Below are 22,539 nucleotides of genomic sequence, written 5' to 3'. Positions count from 1 at the left end.
TGGTCATATAAAACCAAACTGAATGGTAAACTTATTATTGAAGCTCAATTGCGAAACCAAACCATTAGTAACGATTCAGTTTAAATTTTCAGCGGTTTGGTTTCAGTATTCAATGACTAAAATTCGAACCAACGGTTTGGCTCACGGTTTAACTTTAAAACTGTTAAAACCGAATTGTGAACACCCATACGTAACATGTTATTTTTTGTTATTGAAAAATACTATAGCACTACCAAAAGTTGGAACTATTTTTTAAATTTATAAAAGTTAAGTACAGTTGAAGGGATAATGTTGTAACTATTTATAGACATATTTTTTAATGTACAAGTTTGTCCATATCTTATATGCTATATAAAGTGTACTTAATGCATTACAAGTTGTAAATTACTTAAAAAGTAGGTTTTTATTATGTGTTCCTAAGTCTAATTAAAGAGAAGAAATAGAAATAAAGCAAAAGGTTTTGTGTTCTCAAGTTTTTTTAAGGAAAGAAAGAAGATGGCGTGATTCCAAGATTTATTAAAGGAAAGTAGGAAAGGAAAAGAGATGGAAAAAATAGAAAGGTAAAGAAAACCTTTCATTTTATTTCCCTCGGTAAGTAAACTCGACGTTAATTTGCTTATCAATAATGTATTATATACCATATAGATAAGTTTTAGGGGCTTGAATTCAAAACCTCCAAATTCTTTAGATTTTTAAATCAACATCATTTTTAGCTATTAATTTCGCTTTTATTATTCAACTAAAGTGCGTCTTTTTAGTTAAATTATATGGGTGAAAATAAGCATTCTAATGCTAATGCTAATGCTAATGCTAATGCTAATGCTAATGCTACTAGCGATATAAGGTGGATGGAGGTTTATGGAAAATAATTAACTAACGAGAAAGTGTCATGTCAAAATTATGGAGTTGGAGATTTATGGTGAATCATGAAGGGACTTTTTTTTTCCTTTAATAGGGGTTATTGAGTTTTAATAATCTCAATTTTCCTTACTTTGAACTTATATAGTTTTACTAGGTTACTAACCCGTGTAGTACACGGGTGGAAAATAGAAAATTCGTCACGTAAAGAAATTTGATTATATATTTGAATATTATATTATTCGTCTAATAAACACAAATAATTTTAACCGACAATATCGCCCGTTCTTGAAAGTAAGTTCATTGAACTTGTCTAAAATCGAAGAATACACAAAGTCTATTAAATCATATACTGGATATAATGAATTGTTAATTAGAAGATCATCGGTAATATATACATTCATTTGTCGTCATTTGGACCCCCACCCCCAACATTCCCTTCACCTATATCCAATAATTAATTCGCAAATTATTTTATCTCTTCAACATGTAAGGATTGACATCCAACTGTGAGCCTCGTGTTTTTTGATAGTTTAAGTACCTTTCACTTTGACAAGATGTATGAAGAACTTATTGAAGTGTAATTTAAAATAAACACGAACAAAAGTCTATACAATCTAACTATTTATTTAACACAAATATCATAAATTTAATATTTACAACTCCCTAAATACTTCTTTTTATACAAGGTTTATACTTTAATTTGTAGCATTTCGTTGTTGTCAAAGATTAATATAAAAAGGAACAAATTGGTTTTTTTGATAGCTAATAACTGAACACTTAGAAACATCAATTGGCTTATATGACTTGTTTAACGATTCATAGAGCCATAACTTGTATACACTCTAATATTGACATGAACTTGTTATGACTTCAACTCAAGTTGCTAATAACCCATCTGGTATTATAGTATTTTTCATAATACCTTACCGAAAAACCGTAATAGTTCAACATCTTCATTGAATTTTTTATTTTGATATGGAACCTAAAGAGATTATAAGAAAGTTATATAATAATTAAAATCAATACAAACAAAAAGGGAAAAGAAAAATAATTGTTAATGAAATAATGAATAATATGAGAATCGACTATTAGAGTATCAAATTAAACCTTACCGGAAAATAATTAATCTCCCTTACCGGAATTGGCGATGATAGAGATAGTAATCTGAAACAGGGAGAGAGAGAGATTATAATGGTTAGATTTTTCAACCTTAAGATTTATATAATGTAAATGAAATGATTTAGTATGTTTTTGAATTCTAATAATAATTAGAATAATTAATATCATAATTACTATGTTTATTATGGATTGTTTGACCACATTGTAAAAATATTTAAGTTATTGTAAATTTTAAAATTTAAAATTGGATATCTTTTTAGTAATAATGAATTTTTTAATCATGGTACATTTAGACATTATGGAATGTTTGACCAGTTAAATTTAAAAGTTTAAAATTTAAAACTGAAAATCATTTTAAAAATAATAATTTTCAATCGTAGTAATGTTACACATTATGTGAAATTCAAACTCTATAATATATTTTTGTAAATTTTATATAAATGATGAGAATTAAATTTTGATATATATATATATATGACATTTGAATGGGGAAAATCGGTTTCTAAAATGCCATATTAAATGTGTATAAATTTAAAATGTAACGTAAGATAATAATAGAAAATATAATAACATTTTAAATTGCGTTGACATTGGTAAATTAATTGGAGTTTGACCAACAACAATATAAGATTGATTATCTTACTATAGATAATATAATCTTATAGAATAATCAACTAAATTTCATCTCCGAATTATATAATAATCAATTGAATTACATAAATTGTGAAAAATAAATAAATACATGAATACTAAACAGAAATATACATTAATATTAAACAAAAATAAAAGACATCTTATCAAACAATCCTCAATCCATGAAATTAATTAGCTATATCAAGTTGAGCACAATAACCTGAAATGATAAAATTAAATATTAATATCACATAATTAATAAATTACAAATTATGGAAGATTTGAATCATGTGAAAAAATGTAAAATTGATGCTAGAATTAACCGGAAAATTTGAATCGTGTTACCGGAAAAATGAAATAGTGAAGATCTCCATTGAATCTTCCATTTTGATATATAACCTAAAGAGATTATAAGAAAAAATCATATAATTATTAATATAAATACAAACAAAAACATAAAACAAAAATAATTGTAATTGATATAAAACATCATGCTTGGGAATGCAAGACTTCCGTACATTGGCTTGAATTCTATTACCATGAAACATTAATATTAACATTAGTAAAAATTTGTATGAATGATATAGAAAAATTAAGAATGTGTAAGAATATCACTTCGTCTTTCACAATCATTTCGATCGACCAATCCTCCTCGGCTTTGAATTGTCCTTCAAACGCCAACACACTTTGAGGATACACTAACCGTTAAGAACATCAAGTTGGTTCAACATGGTGATATTTGTTGGATCCATCTTGCTATGGTGAGAAATAAAAAATAAACAAAACATTAATATCTGAACAATACCAATTTTAAGCCAAAAAAAACATGGATGATATAAACAGAAGAAAATTTATAAACCTTAGAAACAAAGATAATCGTTTATGCTAAAGCGGGTTTGACATTGTACGAATTACCCTATGAAAGACAAGTATTTATACGGATTGAACTTTGGTAGAATGGATTATAGAAGGAATGTATATAGAGAATTAATTATAAACAAAAAATTAGGGAATTTAAATTAAACCTAAATTAAGGTCGAAAATTAGGCAATTATGATTAATGAATTTTGAAAATTTTAGGGTATATCTATATTGTTATTTGAAAATTTTAGTCAATTAGGTTTAATTTACAATAATATAATTAATCATCAATTATAATACCGTATATCTAATATATAAAATTATATTATTAATATTAACATAATTTTATCAATTTAACACAAATTGGTTTTTATTTATTACTAATAACACAATTTTAATAGAATTGAACATCAATTATCAATTCAATATTATCAATTAGAATATTTAAAAGTAAATTGTTTACAACTCAGAATTCCTCTATTTAGCATTAGTCAACGGGTCAACATGCTTATTTATAGTAAACCTTAAAAGGGCTTAATCAATTCCTTAATCAAATTAATTACAAAAATTTATTAAAATATACAACTTCCGTAATTAAATAATTTTGGTGATGCTAAATAGAGGAATTCTGTATTTATAGTAAATGTGTTAACAATAATTAAATAGTTAATAGTAAATGGGTCAATATACGTAATTAAAGATCCGTATTTATAGTAAACCTTAAGTATGGTTAATCAAATAGCTAATCAAATAATAAACAATAATTAAATAAAATATAGAAATTCCATAATTAAAGAATTCTTGAATCAAATGGGTAATTCATTCCTAAATTCCTAAAATTTAATATTTGTATAAGTCAATTGGTGAAATTCATAAATTTTCATAAATATAATATTAGAACCAATTATACTAAAGTAAAATTGATAATCTTTGTATATTGAATCTTGTAACCTCTGTATATTGAATTATATTGATAAATTATCAAAAGTAACAAATTTCAGCCCATACAAGTGACCTTCAAATTTGTAGGAATTTGAGAGATGAGTCTCGGCTGTGAAACAAAGCTTGTGTGGGCAGTCAATGTATTTGTAAGTAGACATATTTGCACCGAGTGAGGCCTTCCGAACAATCAAAGATTTATTCTCGGCAAGCCAAACGTCATGCTTGATAATGCAAGGTTTCCTTACATAGGCTTGCATTCTGTTGCCCTGCCACATTATTATTAAGATTAGTACAAAGTTGTATGAATAATATAGTAAATTAATGAATGTGTTAACAATATCATTTCGTCTTGCACAATCATTTCGATGGACCAATCTTGCCCGGGCTTTGAGTTGTCCTTCAGCCGCCAAAGTTTCAAAATACGCACCTTTAGGATAAACTCACTGTTAAGAACATTCAATTGGTTCAATATGGTGATATTTGTTGGCTCCATCTTGTTAGTGGTGAAAAATTTAAAAAAAGCAAAAAAATCATTTAGGAACAATAACACTTATAAGCCAAAAAATGAATACAAAAATGGATGATATAAAAACAACACAAAATAAAAACCTTTGGCACAAAGCTAATCGTTTTTGCTAAAGAGGGTCTGATTGTGTAAGAATTACCCTATCAAAGTTACGTATTTATATGAAATGAATTATGGGAGACTGAATTATACAAGGAAGGTATACATGGAATTGATTAGAAACAAATATTTAGGAAATTTCAAAAATTTTCAAAAAACTTATAGTAATAACAAATAGAAGCGAAATCGTAATTAATGGATTTTCAAATGTTGAATATACTAAAATGCAATGTTTCAAAATTAGATTAGTATAAATGTAATATTATTTAATTTAAATGTTGACTATATTTAAATATACGAAAATAAACTTATTAATGTAAAAAATATAAGTTGCTAATTTATTTATTTACAATAATATAATTAATCATCAATTATAATACCATATATTATGTAATGTAATTCATATAAGGTGTGAAAATAAAAGTTACTAATTTTGTTTTTATTTATTAACATTAACAGAATTTGAATACAATTGAACACTAATTATCAAATCCAATATAATCAATTAGACTATTTAAAATCAGCACCAATTATTTAAATCAATAATTGCTAAATTTATAATCAGTCAATAGGTCAACATATGTATTTATAGTAAATCTTAAGGATGGTTAATCAAATATTTAATTAATTGAGACATTAATGATTTAAATATTATAATTGATATTTATATAATTGGTTCCAATTTTATATTTATGTAAAATTTATTGGTTCTAATTTTATATTTATGTAAAATTTATGTAAAATAATGATTAATTAATCGATTGACTAATACAAATTTTAACCATTGGATTTGTAACTAAATTGGTAAACAATAATAAGTCAATAGGTCAACATCCGTAATTATAGTAAACTTAATGATGGTTAATTAAAATTTAGAAATTCCGTAATTAAACAATTTCCTTAATCTACAAACCGGTAAATTTGATGAATTTGATAAATTTAAATAAATATAATATTTTAACAATTATACTAAAGTTAAATTCGTAATCTCTCTATATTATATATAGTATCCGTAATCTCTATATTAAATCCGGAATCTCTTATATTGATGAAATATCAAATTATTATCTAAATCATATATTATATATTATCTATTATATAAAAAACATTAAACCTGCTGGGAATAAACAAAACTTGTGAATGAAATCAACCAAAAATAATAAAATAAAATTAGTTATAAAACATAATTATAGTTATAGTATACATAATAAAGAAATCATAATTAATTATTAATTAGAATTATTAAGTTGAAACATAATTATAAAGTATTCAAAATTAAAAATTAAATTTTAAATGAAAGATGAAAGATAATACTTTAATAGCATTGATGAATCTTATTTAAATATATTATTGATTTATTTTATTAATATGAAAATTGGAGAAAGCATTGATATAAATGGAAATTATAATCACCAACCAATAGAAAGGGGGGAATGGACTTAAAGCCTATTACTTTAATAGTATAGTTAGATTTATGGGGGTGTTTGGGATTTCTTATTTTACTTTCTTATAATTTTCTATTAAGTTAATAAGTTACAAAAGTGTAACCTATGAAACTTTTTTTCTCACAACATACACAATCCCAAACACCTTATTACTTCTCAAAAAGTTTATAGGTTATAAGTTGGTGAAAATAAGCAATCCCAAACACCCCCTATATATGCGGTATATAGATAAATATTTTCGGGTTTGTGTTATACTTTGTGAGTCTAGAGCTTCATAACAAACTAAACCGTGTCTAAAACAAAGCTACGATGAATCGGATATCGATGCTTGAAGTTGAGTGATTGGGATAAATATAGCTAAACCTACGGACTATAATAGGGATTTGTCATCTTTGGGAATAATGCTAACAAATTATTTTTGTAATAAATCAAATGGTTGTTTATATTTTGACTAATAAAACCATGCTATGAATAACATGGATGTTTTGGTTATGATGTGTAAGTACTTTTATAAATCATTATGAAGGTTTTGACTAGGATCTTAATTTTATATAAACTAACATTAGCATGCCATGAATCAAATGAAAATTATATCTAACTTATAAAATTGTTATTATTGTGTTTAAATATGAGTTTTGCTATGATTACAAATAGACCCTTATGGTTCACTTAAAAAATAAACAACACCGAGACAAACAGAGAGTCATCATTAAAGAGAAGTACTCTCAGGCCATGTGTAGTGGGCGTGGGTTGAAGGCGAAATGGGGCGAGGAAGGGCGCAAACACCCCCCTCCCCGAGGCGATATGTGGGCGATTCGGGGCGGGGGCGGGGTTTACTTGTCGCCGGCGAGAAAGGGAAATAATAATATAATAATAATAATGTTATATTATATGTTGTGTGTGTATATATATGTATATGTATATATGTTGTGTGTGTGTATATATGCATATGTATATATGTTGTGTGTGATATATATATGTGTATATATATGTTGTGCGTGTATATATGTATATGTATATATGTTGTGTGTATATATATGTATATGCAAAATGAATCTTAGAAACAACCCGAACCACTCATTCCTTCCTTTCGGTCAACACCATGGTTCGCAAAACCAACCGAACGTGAACTTACAATGAAACCCGATGAAGCTCAACCGAGTTATGTTTTTTTTTGTATTTCTTTTTAATTTTAATGCATTTTTATTTAATTATTTGAAGAAATTGGTTTTTATTTGATTAGTTTAATTATAAAAATAAAATAATAAAAAAAGATATTATGGGCCCAACTTGTAGCCCCTACACCATTACACCCCAAAAAACAAATTTCTACTCCATGCTGACTAGGCGCCACATGTCACAATTCGTCCCCAATTGTATCCCCTCCACTACACATGGCCTCATAAGTTTATTCCCCCGTCTTCTTCTTTCTTTTCTTTTCCACAAAGTATAGAACCATCTCTCTGACTGTACAGATATTGTTCTGGTTGTTGTACCTTAGGAGACAAGCGTGTCCGTCTAAAGAGACACGCAAAATATGTTTTAAAGAACCCATGTCAAACACGAATCCTTCACAAACGCTACCGACTTTAGTTGTTCAAGTGTTACAGTGAAGAACAAACCCGACGACACTTTTTATTGAAACAACATCGGTATGATATTATCAATTTTTCATACGAAATTATGAATAAAGAGAGCATCTTTATTAAAACTTATTATTATTGTCAATAAAAAGTAAACCTAATTCCTTAGTCGATGTTTGAATGAAACCCTAGACCCAAGACCAATATGAAGTGAGAGACACAAAGAAAATCACTCAAAAACCGATCTTAACAAATGTGCAATTTAGCCCTCAAATCGTTTCAACCCTTGCACTTCAGCCCCTAAGCTTTAACTTGTCTTTTATCTGGCCCTAACACAAGAAAACACAAACTAGATAAATACATGTACCAACTTAAATTGTAACCGTACGTAATTTAACACATTACCTTTGACTATTGCAGCAAGAAATTCGTATATTTATATTGACGTGAAGTTAAGCAAAATAATATGTTTGACAAAGTAAATAAAAGATGACATACACAATACATCATCTTCAAGATGCAGTTTGATTATCGACCCGCGAATAGAAGCTTGGTGTTAGACCTGAAAGAACAAGCACGTTATCTCTGTACGTTTTAATAAATATAGTGTTGCAAAGAATAAACATTATACCTCAAACATTTTGAAGTGTATCCAAAATATGCTTTAGTTCATGTAGAACCTTTCTGATATCCATTCGTTGTTAATTGTGGGGATTCCATAGAGCATGACACGCCAATATTTATTGTTGAAGCCAAACACTCCTCTATTTTCTTTGCATTTTCTTCCTTATTTTGTATAAAAATTCCAGCCTCTTGATAAACATTCAGAATGCTAACATCAATAACATTGGTTACGCAATCTTGCAAGGCCATGGAAGCAAACTTATGAATGTTAAGGCCTTCATTAAAGATGTCATTAGTCGGATTTTTCCCTGTCATCACCTCCAGCACTAAAATTCCAAAACTATATATATCCCCCGTATACGTCATCTCACTCCCGAGACCATACTCTACAATTCGTGTTCAATTACTTAAGAAAAGGTAATAGTGTGAGTAACTAAATAAGAAAGTCTATTTTTTACCTGGAGCAACATAACCAAGTGTTCCTCTAATTCCGGTTGAGTTGTTTTGGTATGAAGTTGTTCCAAGAAAGCGAGCTAAACCAACGTCTCCAACATGAGCTACCATATCATCATTGAGTAGAATGTTGCTAGGCTTCAAGTCACCGTGAACAACAGGTGGTACACAATGATTATGAATATAATCAAGTGCAGATGCAACATCAATAAGAATGTTTATTATCTGAAGAAGGTTGAGTCTGGAAATATTTTGACTTGAATGCAACAAATCATGTAAATTGCCATTGGGCATGAACTCATATACCAAAGCCTTGAAATCATTTCCTTGAAAATCAACACTTGAACATGAAGTTATCATCTTCAATATGTTACGATGTCGAATGTTCCTCCATGCTTCACACTCCCTCATAAAGCTTCTTTTAGCTTCTTGATTTTGAAGACGTAGAACTTTGATAGCAACAAATCTATCATCATTATTATTAACTAGCTTTTGAACCCGTGTATTACACGGGATTTGTCAAATAATAAAAATAAATAGATCCATTATTTGAAAGAAATGAACAAAATTAAAGGTAAAAATAAAATATATAGTTCAAACAATAAGAAGTCTAGAATCTCAAATTTACAAAATCGATTTTTTATATACAATATTTGCATAAATTGTTTTGGCCAATTACCCGTGGATAACTATGATGAATGAGAAGAAAGATTAGAAAATTTGAATGAAAATTATAACCCATTTCTCAAAATTGTTTTGTCCCATGACCTATGGATTGTTAGAATAAATAAGATGAGAAATTAGATAATTAGAAATGAAATTATAACCATTTGCCAAAATTATCTTGACCAATGACCATGGATTGTTAGGTAGAATTAAATGAGAGATTAGAAAATTAGAGAGGAACTTATAACCCATTTGTCAATATGGTTTTGCTCCATAACCCATAGATAAGTCAAATGAATGAGAAGAGAGATTAGACCAAGAATGAATGTGAGATTGCCACATCATCTTCATTATTTTCTTTTATTAGTATAGTTAGATTAGATAATTCCTTTATAAACAAAACTATACCCACCATGCCCAATCAAATTTGCTTCAGAAAACCCATATGTGGCCTTGAAAAGTTGAATGCATGAAACTTTCAAGAATCGTGAGTCCGCTAATGGTTGAGACGGTTCACTCTTGCTTTTCTTCTTGCACCAAACATATACTAAGCATATTATGATGAAAAGTGTTGATGAACTTAAAATGATAATTACAAATTTAGGAAACCTCAATCTATGGCTCTTTGTCTCCTTGCATACGGGTAACCCAAGATTAGTAGAGTCACCACAGAGCCCGTTGTTCCCCAAACCCGAGAATGCACTTGCATTGGCAAACACACCTGTAGTTGTTATTCTACCCTCAAAATCATTATATGATAGGTTCAAATATTGTAACCGTTCTAAGAAAAAAGGAACTTGTCCAGATAAGTTATTACGAGAAATATCTAGCCACATCAATGCTCTCAAGGAATTTAATGATGGTGGTATCATACCTTGAAATAAGTTTCCTTTGAGGGACAACCTTGAAAGACTAGCACAACCACTAAGGCTACTAGGAATTTTACCTGATAGATTATTATCAGATAAATCTAGATCAATTAACATGTTGAGGTATCCAACCTCGATTGGAAGTGAACCGGATAGGTTATTTTGAGATAGATCCAATTTTATCGATAGAGATGAAAGTTGAAGAACTTGTGCGGGTATTTCCCCATTAAGTTTATTGTCATTAAGATATAACTCTAGTAAACGTTGACAATTTCCCATACTTGATGGAATAACTCCTTCCAACATGTTTGAAGATAGTGCAAGTAAGATCAACGATGATAGGTTCCAAATGGAATCAGGAATCGTCCTAGAAAGTTGGTTATTAAATAATCCAAGTTTTTCTAGATTTTTAAGGTTACCAATGGATAAGGGTATGTTTCCTGTGAATTGGTTATATCCTAATGATAACATTTCCAAGCCAACTAGATTACCAATTGAACTAAGGAGGTTCCCATGTAATTGGTTTTCATGCAAATATAAATAAGTAAGTTGATGAGAAAGATTTCCTATTGATCTAGGGAGCTCTCCTTGAAACTTGCAATATTGAAGAGCTAGAGTATCTAGCATGGTGCAATTTTTCAAGGAATCAATGAATTTCATTTCATCAGCTTCTTTACTTCCAAAGAGATTACCACCTAAGTTTATAAAATAAATATCTCTTAGTTTTGTAAAGTCGATTATCAACTTCCCACTAAACATGTTGTTTCTCATATCTAGATATTTCAACCATGAACAATTAGATATTGAGGATGGAAAGCGCATGGTCAATTGGTTATCCCTTAATTGAAAGAATATAAGAAGAGGGAGCATTGCACCTATGGCCAGAGGAAGGCTACCGGTCAATTGATTATTAGCCAAGCTAAAATGAGTTACAGTCGAAAGGTTGTAAAGAGAACGAGGGAGGTTCCAGATAAATTACAGGTACCTAAGTAAATTTGCTTTAAGATTTTCCAATTGCCTAAGGTGCCTGGAATTCTCCCACCCAAAGGATTTATGTTAACATAAAATCCTTCGATCGATGTAATATTTCCCAACAAAGATGGGATTCCACCTGTTAACTTATTATTAGTGAAGAAACACTAGGCGACCCCGACAGATTACGGATAATCTTAGGGTTAAGTAGATGTTTCCCACGAGGGTTAGGTCCGGCAAAGATGGTTATTCTTCTAGACCTGCAAAACAGACACCGTGAGCTCGTCACTGAGAAGGGGGGGTTCCTCCTTGTGACCACCCTCCGGCGTGAGAATCAGACTAGATTGCTCTGAATATAAGTGTATATTAAGAGAAATAGCTAGAGAAGATAAGATAAGATGCCGATACCGTTCCAAGGTGTTGGAGTATTTATAGCCGAAGGTAGGTTTCCAAGCAGGTATGGCCAGCTGTATAATATTCCTTTTCCACCAACTACAGGCTATGTACGTGCCACGATGGGAGTTGGTGGGTAGGCAGCGGCTGATAGTGACATGGCCGGCTGTATACTATTCCTTTTCCACCAACTACGGGCTATGTACGTGCCACGATGGGAGTTGGTGGGTAGGCAGCGGCTGATAGTGACATTTTGTACTAGAGCGTGCTCCTCCTCGTACTATTGTCGGTGAGCTGTCACCCTGTGATTGGTTCATGGGCTGCTTTGGTCAGATCTTGTCTATTTTGTCCATACCTTGGCAGGTATAGTACAAAAGATCTTCCAGAAGCGTACGGACTGGCTCTTTTGGGCGGGAATATTCCCGTCTTGCTCATTCCTTCTTCAGGTGACATTGCTGAAGTATAAGAGTTAGTGCCTTATGCGTGTAGCCTTACTGTTAGTGCGGTAGCCTTCCTTCTTGGCTTGTACTCATAGCTGCGGGAACAGGCTGGGTACTGTACCAAGGGAAGCTTTCCTGCGGGAACAGCTGGCTTACTGCGTGTAAGGTCTTCATCTCTCTGAGCATGGTGGGTCCTGCGGAACCAGTTGGTCTATGCGCAGACGTACCTCATCAAGGTGTGTCTTGCGGGTCCAACTGGGCTTTGCGGGGACCTACCTCTTCAAGCCCCTCCAGTCCATTGTTCTTCTCATGAATTGTTAATAAGTGAGGTGAACTTTTGGACTTTAAGCAAGGGGTTTTTAAAGAGGTTTTTGTTTTTTAAGGTTTTCCGTGTGTTGGTGCATAATGTCAGTAGTTCATAGTCTAGTGTCTGTAATCCAGTCTGTAATGTTAATTGTGTTTTGTTTATGTTTAAGCGAAGTTACTGACAAGTTCGCTTATCAGGCGAACTTGTTAGTCAAGCGAAGTTAGCAACAACTTCGCCTGAACATATCAGGCGAAGTTGTCGTGTATTTATACGCTAGGTCACGGCTTGTTTAGAGTTTTTAAGGTAATCATATACAGACGTGTGTGAGTCGAGAGACGTGAGAACCAGAGAGTATTGAGTCTGTATTCAGTGATTATATCACGTGTTTCGGTTATAATATAACGTGTGTTCGTTTATTCGTATCGTGTGTTTGTTTGATTCGTGTTCTACGCTCGTAACAACCTACGCAGGGATTCCGCACCTGTGTAGATCGAGATATCCCGTGCAGATCCATCCAGGAAACCTACAATTGGTATCAGAGCTATTGCTCAATTGTGTGGTTCGGGATATTCAAGCGGGTATAGAAATCGTCCCGTTTCGACTATTCGCGGGACGTGTTTTCTGTGTTTTTGTGTCATTCTTACCTCCTACCATCGTATTCAACCCTTTACACCGTCAAAAACCTCGAAAAACCCAGAAATCAGATCTGTAGAAACTTCGTGTTCATCAGGCGAAGTTGCCGTCACTGTTCGTAGGGTTTCGGCGAAGATATAAGGTTAAGCGAAGTTATCCACAACTTCGCCTACCTTCTCAAGTTCGCCTAACTCAAGCGAAGTTCTCTACAACTCCGCCTACCTCCTAGGTTCGCTTACCTCAAGCGAAGTTAAGAATCAGCGAAGTTCTTCAGCGAAGTTAAGACTTAAGCGAAGTTATCCGTAACTTCGCCTACAGTACTTTTCAGAAGAAATTTTTTTTTTGTTTTTCGGGTTTCTTAGTTTTTGAGAAAGATGTCGTCAATTAACATCTCAGAGTTAGTTAAGATGGAAGTAGAAGCAGGGTCAGCTACTAAGGCCCCAAAGTTGCTTAAAGGAACCGACTTCGTTGCTTGGAAGGATCGGTTCGAACAATATGTCAAGTACCAGGATGCGAAAATGTGGGTATGCATCCAGGATGGTTATATTCCACCAACTATGGAGTACGAAGGTCGTGATCAGATCAAAAAGTACAGCAAAATGGAAGAAGAAGAGAAAAAGATGTATGAGGCCGAGAGCAAGGCTCATGCTGCTATCACTATGGCTCTTCCACAAGAGATCCTTCATACTTTTAGAAAGTACAAGACAGCAAGAGAGCTTTGGGAAGCTCTTGAGAACCGGTTTGAAGGAAATGTGGGAATCCGTGCTTCGAAGATCAAATTGCTCAAAACTCAATTCTCGGTCTTCAAGTATCTAAAAAACGAATCACTTGATGATATCATCACCAGATATTATCATTTGATGACTGAACTCAGCAACTATTCAATTGCATACAAAGAAGATGAGATTGTTGAGAAGCTTCTTGATGCTCTCCCACCAAAATGGGAGATGTATACTGTGTTGATGAGAGAAGATAAAGACTTTGCTGACTATGACCTTGAGACAGCAGTTAACAAGCTCCGAACCTTTGAGCTTAACATGGTTAGAAATGAGACACCTACGGATCAGGTTCAAGATCTGTAAGGACCGAGATCTGGACGATCTTGATCGGATACGCGCTTTGGACAGAATATAGTGCGGAATCCTATATTCAGCCTGATCCAATCGTTGAACCAATACACCCGGAACCGTTTTAACGTCGAGTACGGTTATAATGAATCAAAGGATGATTCCGGATGATAGGAAACGAAGTTGGAATAACCTAACCCATAGTTGTAACTTTCTGGAACGAAACCGGCAGCGTTTGGACGTCGAATGCGCAAATGTCTACGCTTTCACGCTGCTGGTCGTCCTATTTATAGGCTGTATCCCGACATGCGACTAAGCGATCTTAGTCGCCCGACAATCCGATTCAGTCGCCCGACAATACGATTCAGTCGTGCGGCTAACCGACTCTTTACACCGCCTTACCTGTTGCTTTAGTCGTACGGATATTACCATTAGTCGTGCGAGTATTTGACTCAGTCGTACGACTAACTGTCTTTGTCGCCTCTTTCGGTTTCTTTGGTTAAACTTGACCAACCGCGACATACTGACATCCGACTCTCACATAAACACTTGTTTACCAATCAAACATGACATACCAAAGTGTTCTGATGATCTGGACTCCATAAAATGCACCAACAAACTCCCCCTAAAATTCTAAAAACGAAAATCTTTTTTTTTTTTTTTTTTTTTTTTTTGGATTTTCGAAATTTTAAAACAAGAAATTCAAATGAAATACAAACTCTTAAAATCACACCTTTTTGTGAGAAAGTTCCTAACAGGGATCAGTACTGAACTCGTAGCATTCTAAAGATGTTTATTGTCTAAACCTTAAGTGCAATACATATTAAATATACATTTATTGGTATGTTTATCCACTTTAAACTTACATAAACAATTCTTGACAATTTTCGATGATCGTAAACGTACAGAACTGTTTACTGTGTTTTCTTTAGCAGATTTAACAAGCTTTAGCTTTTGCCATTTGTTCAGACTTATGCAAGCTCTGAATGTTTTTGTCAATTCTAGATTAAGGTCCCAAGCCATGATCAACCCATAGACTGACACGATCGAGATTGATAATCCGACATTTAAAGTTATGAATTTTCGATCAAAAATGAAATTCGTCTAATTAGACCTAACATGCTTTAGACCTAGTACACATGCCACACACCCCTCACAATAATTCTCTCCACTCGGTTGTTTCTGTGATTTAGCAATTGATATATGCTAGTAAACGTTTCGCTCAATTACCAAGTATGATTCTATGCGAGCATAGGCTTGTAGGACAATCATACCTCCACCGCTTTTACATAAACTGCACACAGATCAAAGGACTTTGTGGGTTTTGGGCTTAGGCAGATTGATGGTATAGACTACAATGAGGTGTATGCGCCAGTCGCTCGATTGGAAGCGATTCGTATTTTCTTGGCGTATGCATCCTATCGCAAGTTCAAAGTCTATCAGATGGATGTGAAGAGTGCTTTCCTACATGCTGATTTAAGAGAACAAGTTTATGTCAGTCAACCTCCCGGATTTGAAGATCCAATGCATAGAGATCAAGTGTATAAGTTGGATAAAGCGTTGTACGGGTTGCATCAAGCTCCGCGAGCGTGGTATGAAAATTTATCTCAACATCTCCTGAACAATGGATTCAGAAGGGGAGTGATTGATTGCACACTGTTCATCAAGGAAAGCGAGGGTGACACACTGCTGGTACAAGTATATGTTGATGATATTATTTTTGGTTCTACTAATGAAAATCATATGGATACAACAGCAACTGCGAGATTACGGTTTGCACACTGACCGTATGCATGATTATTATAAATAAAGTCATAACTGAAAGTCGTGCATATTAAATATAGGTTATATTGGTAGGCTTATGTTGCAATTACTTGACAATGATGATCTGCGTGTTTAAAAGTTAAAAGAGTTGCCTGTCAAGGAAATAAGGATAGAGATCCCTTGCCATGGTTGACCCTTTAAGTTTCGTGAGAGTATTTCTGACAAACTTTATAGAGAAAATTCAAGAAATGCTTAATTAGGAATAACATGCTTTAGATTGAATGCACATGCTACATGTCGGCAACCCGATTCCTACCATTTGTGAGATTTGAGCCATACTATATTATAGATGATAGTCACTACAAATTACATGTCATTTCTTGAGTGTGACCAGTATGTTTCAAATGTGGTAGAACTTGTGTGGTTTGATACGTGCCGAGACTGCAAATTAGATTGTGCACAGATGTGATAAGGCATTAGGATAAACCCATCTTTCCTTTTTTTTTACCCTGTCAAACATATCTACATGTTTATTCCCTTAGTTGACAATTTTGAGCCTTTAAAGTTTGAAGCAAATCAAACTCAGTTTGAATTCAATCAAACTCTTCTCCTTTTCTTTTGATTAACCCAAAGCCGCACAGAAGTGTCAAATCATGTCAACAGACAGGAATGATGAGATTCCAAGAAGCTTGATGAAAACAAGTGAAATAGAAGAAGATTAAAGCTTAGAAGGAAAGCAATGGAAATTTATTGCTGGGTTATTTGTTGTTGTACAAGTTTTATAAGTTGTTTATAAAAAAAAAAAAAAAAAAAAAAAAAAAAAAAAAAAAAACATGTCACCCATTGGTCACATCCAATAAACTGACAAATAGTGCGATCTCGATATCTATAAAATTTGGGATCTTTCGTCTACGCAAGCGTTAGAATCAACTGAATGTGTCAAAGACGCAAAGAAGTGCAAAAGGGGAGACAAAAGGACAACTCAGAAGTTCTGATCAAAAGGTGTTGAGGGAGTTCAAGCATGTTCAAGAACAGAATTAAATCTGGTTTCTCATCGTGTTTAACCCACTCTAAAAGCCTTATTCCTACCCTATGCCTAAGCCCAAAACCCACAAAGTCCTTTGATCTGTGTGCAGTTTATGTAAAAGCGGTGGAGGTATGATTGTCCTACAAGCCTATGCTCGCATAGAATCATACTTGGTAATTGAGCGAAACGTTTACTAGCATATATCAATTGCTAAATCACAGAAACAACCGAGTGGAGAGAATTATTGTGAGGGGTGTGTGGCATGTGTACTAGGTCTAAAGCATGTTAGGTCTAATTAGACGAATTTCATTTTTGATCGAAAATTCATAACTTTAAATGTCGGATTATCAATCTCGATCGTGTCAGCCTATGGGTTGATCATGGCTTGGGACCTTAATCTAGAATTGACAAAAACATTCAGAGCTTGCATAAGTCTGAACAAATGGCAAAAGCTAAAGCTTGTTAAATCTGCTAAAGAAAACACAGTAAACAGTTCTGTACGTTTACGATCATCGAAAATTGTCAAGAATTGTTTATGTAAGTTTAAAGTGGATAAACATACCAATAAATGTATATTTAATATGTATTGCACTTAAGGTTTAGACAATAAACATCTTTAGAATGCTACGAGTTCAGTACTGATCCCTGTTAGGAACTTTCTCACAAAAAGGTGTGATTTTAAGAGTTTGTATTTCATTTGAATTTCTTGTTTTAAAATTTCGAAAATCCAAAAAAAAAAAAAAAAAAAAAAAAAAAAAAAGATTTTCGTTTTTAGAATTTTAGGGGGAGTAATATCCACAGTTATTGAAAAATACAAAAAGATTTTCTGTTTCTGTTTTATTTTTCGTTATTCGGTGAAAACTAACTTTATTAAAAGCATCTGATGTTTACAATCTAAAAGTCGAATATTCTGAGGTCGACAAGATTTTGTTACAATCTAAAATCCGGATATTTCTGAGGCCGGAAATTATTTTATTACAGTCTAAAAGCAGGATACGTTCTGAGGCCAGCATATAAATCCCATGGAAAACGTTTAATTTTTGGGTACTAGATAAAAAGTGTCACGTCTGAGGTGACACGGGTTGATAATTAAGTTAACCAAAATGTCTATTTATTGAGAATGGTTAATCTTGAAAAGTTTGATTATGTTTAACAGTCGTGCGACAGGTGAAGAAATCCTATACGACTATTTGTTAGTCGTGTGAATAAAATGTGCTTAGTCGTGTTCAGCAAGTTTAAATCTGCGGGGGAGACAAAGGGAGATTAGTCGTATGACTAAGTGAATTGTCGCAGAAGATTCAAGCGACTAAAGGATAGTCGTGTATAGGGTATGCGACTATTGGAAATCCAGTATAAATAGCACCAGTCGCACATCTGTTTCAGAAACCCACTGTTTGTGCGTTTTGTCGGGCGAAAAACTCGAAAATTCTCGACTTTCTTGATCATTAACAGACCGTAAGGAGCTTTTGATTTCGTTTTTCAATCCCAAAATCCGCTTACGACTCTAACCCATCAAGCAATACTCGATTTCATCCAGGTTTAAGCTCGATTCGTTGATTTGTTTTCGGTTTGACCGTATCGAACCCTAGGCTAAATTGTCGAGTCGGTGTTGGTTTAAGTGTTTGATTCACGTTTGAATGTTGGTTGTAATGGATTCACGATTGTTTTCCATGTCTTAATCGAAAACTAAGTTGAATGATTTGATATGGGTTCGGATGAACAAAACCTAGAAATTGGGGCTTTTTGTTTTCAATGATTGTTGTTCAGATTAAGGGTCGGGTAGTGTTCGTGTGTTGATTAGCAATGTTCTGAGTCGAATTTCAAGTGTCAAAACCTTTGTCATTGCAAAATCGTTGTCATGGGTGGCTGCACAAAGTTGCAGGCGACTATCCTATTAGCCGCACGACAATTGGTTAGTCGCCCTATGTCATGCGACTATTGATTAGTCGGGTCAGTCTAAGAAACAGAATGGAAAGTGTTGCGACAATCGATTGGTCGCCAACATTTCATGCGACAATTGGTTAGTCGTCAGGAAATCATGCGACTAAATGTGTTAGTCGCATGAAACATAAAGTTGAGGGTATTTTGGTCTAAAGTGTCAAATTTTCTTGATTTGCGTGCTGTACTAACACGTTTGTTACTGTTTATCTTTTAGATATGGCAGAACAAAACATTGAGCAGGTTGAAGAAATTCCTGAGGCCTCGACACAGGCTGGGAACCACATGAAGTGGAACCCGAGATCAAACATCTGTGTTTGTTTAGATGATTCCACAAAGAAAGGAAAACAGCTCACGGGGATAATAAATTTTCTTAAACGTTCCCGCATCATAACCCCGATAACCAAACCTTGCATTCCATATTTCACTCATTTGGAAGCTTTTTGGAAGTCTGCTTTCATTGATACTTCTGTTAAACCGAGTGTCATCAAAGCTGATGTTCTAGGAAATGAGTTGGTGATTACTCCCAGTGTAATCAGGGAGGTTCTGGGTTTTGAAGATGTAGAGTCAGATCCGATGACTGTTCCGTGGGTAGTTATGAAGGGATGTTTGGCTAGGGCCAAGTTTGCTGGAGACCTCAACAAGGGTGTAATGAATAAGGCGTTTTTCTGTCCACAATTCAAATACCAAGCACATGTGGTGCTACACTGTTTAGGAGGTAGAACTGGTGGATTTGATTATCTTAAAGGTCGGTTACAACAGGCCATTGTTGCCCTGATTTTGAATAGGCCTTTCAATTTTTCTGAGATGATATATACGGAAATGTGGGAGATAGTGAAGGAGAAGCCAAAGGATCGAGCTTTGTCTTACCCTCGTTTTATACAGTTGATAATTGATGCTAAGATTCCTGGTTTGCCAAAGGTTGAGGATGATATCATGACGCTACAGCATATGTCAACGTCAACTTTATCACGTATGCTGAGCTATCGGGGAAAGCCTGACAGTGAAAGACCTCCGGAAAAGAGACTGTTTGGTCATCTCATTAACAAGGAGTATAAGGCTCCTGAGGGCAAAAAGTGGAGGCACGATGGATCTGATTCAGATGTGGAGGATGTAAGAGAGGTGCCTGGCACTGAAGATGATGATGATGATGTAGTTGAGGTTGGTGGTGCTAATGCAGGAGAGGAGAACACTGAAGGACGATCTACTGAGGTTAAATCACAAACTTTAGAACAAATTCTGGAGAGTTATTTCCCAGATTTGGATGAATTGTTTAGTGGTGATACTGACAATAGATTTATCAATGTCCAGAATGTAGATGTCGATTTGCAGGAAAGCTTCTTGATTGATGATGTTTTGGGTGCTGGTGCGAGTGGGGAAACAGCCCTGGAAATACTCGCAGCACAGGATGATCAGGAGGCGGCTAAGAGGCAAAAGAGAAAAGGTAAAGTTGATGTGACACTGCCAAAATCAAAGAGGACAAGAATTGAGATTGGAAAGTCATTACCTGTCACAAAACCACAACTCACCTTACCTGCTGATACCTCTCGTTCTACCCAATCCCCTTCAATCCAACCTCCAAATACCTCAGCCTCTGCCCAGCCTCAGCCAACTGTGCAGATAGACCCGGCAGTTCAAGAGCAGGTTAATCAGATGCAAACGATGTTGATAAGGCTGTTAAATCAGGATACTGAACGGAAGGCTGAGCTGGAGAGATTAGCAAAAGAGAATGAGGAATTGAAGAGGGAAAGGGAGGAAGCGAAAAAGGAAAGGGAGGAAGCTAAAGAGCAAAACGAGAAGATGCAGATGATTGTTGCTGCTGTACGAGCTGAAAGTCAAGAGGTTTTTTCTAAATTTCATACTTAATGTTTATTATTTTATTCATTAACTCTTGATTGATAAAGTTTTGAAATGTGAACTAATCAATGTTTAATAGCAACAAGACAGAATCCTTCTTCTAGAGTCTGAGAACTTAGAGTCAAAACAACGTTTTCAACAGCAAGAACATCTGGCCATAGCAGCCACGTCTGAAAGACAGATGCTAATGGACAAAGTTAAATCTTTAGAAGATGTGATTGCTGGGTTAACGGAAAACACACCAAGACTGGAGGGAGCTACGTCTGGTGCTGCTGAAGAAGAAGATTCGGATGATGAGGAAGAGACAGAAAGTGAAACATCTGACCGAGGAGGTAACTAGATATATATGAGAGATGTTGTGAGAAAGATTTTGTTATTGTAATTTGTATTTAATCTTTTGGACAAACTTGCATGTGTATTCAATATCAATTGATTAAGTATTGTTGATTCTTTGTGTTTGTTTAAAGAATGTGAATTTCTAGACCCCCGACCTATCACATTTGGTGCTCCTACGCTGACTGAGGTTCTGGAATTACAAGATAAAATTCTTCTGACTGGAGATTATGATAAAGAAGAGGGGGAGATTATTCATTCATTCACAGCTGAAGAGATTGCCGAAATGTTCGATGTCAACGTGAATGAAGTGAAACTAATCGAAGGAGCAAGCACATCAACAAATCCCGTTTCACCGTTAAATTTTGATGACGTTGGTGAAGTCGAAGTAGAGGATATTACAAAAGATTACTATCCACGTTACACCTCGACTGAGACTGGTGATGATTTGCCTGGATTTGAGGATTTCGTAACTAATGTTTCCCAGGATGTGCTGAAGAGGAAACTTAGTGAGAAATCTAGAGCTTCAACGTCTACAAAGGGCAAAGAACTAATGGAGGATGTGAATTTAGATAAATTTAGAGAGTATCGGAAAAAGCTGATAGCTGAAGTGAAAGCGCAGAAATCCCAGCCGAGTCCTAAATACACAGAGTTCTACAAGTTAAAAGGACATCGGGCTGCTGGACAGATCATCAGTTGGGGATACTTCGAGAACCTTAAATGTTTTGGGGTAAAGAGAGAGAGGGGTATTGAATACTTCAAATATCCTCATGATCTTAGCTCTTTCCCATTTTTTGATGTGAATCGGATGAATTATCTGGATGTGTTATACGCTGATTCAAATCCGATGGCGGCATTTTTGCAAAGATTGTTAAGGAGAGAATATAGATTTGGTTGGAAGTTGATAAAACCGCATCATGGATGGAGGCGCTATAGTATGACCAAGGTGGATCCTAAAACTGGAGGACCACTGTGCATCTTAACGTATCCTAAGCCTGTCATCATGAAGACTGTTCCATTACCAAAGATGCCATTGAATTTCTCGTCTCATTTTAAATGGTGGTATTTCGATGGAAAGACGAAAGAAGCGGTGATTGTTTTATTGAAGAATGATAGTTGGAATGAAG

At 34.0% G+C, this 22,539-nt stretch overlaps 1 pseudogene; it reads right to left on the bottom strand.

Annotated features, from left to right (window-relative positions):
• Window positions 1-8,701: 8,701 nt before the first annotated feature.
• LOC143541156 (LRR receptor-like serine/threonine-protein kinase EFR) overlaps window positions 8,702-22,539 on the bottom strand; it is a 40,285-nt pseudogene continuing 26,447 nt past the window's right edge.

Source organism: Bidens hawaiensis, unplaced genomic scaffold (assembly GCF_021521415.1).
Source record: "Bidens hawaiensis isolate Kalapana, Puna unplaced genomic scaffold, B.hawaiensis_p1.1 tig00012472_1, whole genome shotgun sequence".
Taxonomy (NCBI): domain Eukaryota; kingdom Viridiplantae; phylum Streptophyta; class Magnoliopsida; order Asterales; family Asteraceae; genus Bidens; species Bidens hawaiensis.
The sequence above is the reverse complement of the archived record's forward strand: the minus strand, read 5'-3'. Positions and strand labels throughout refer to the sequence as shown.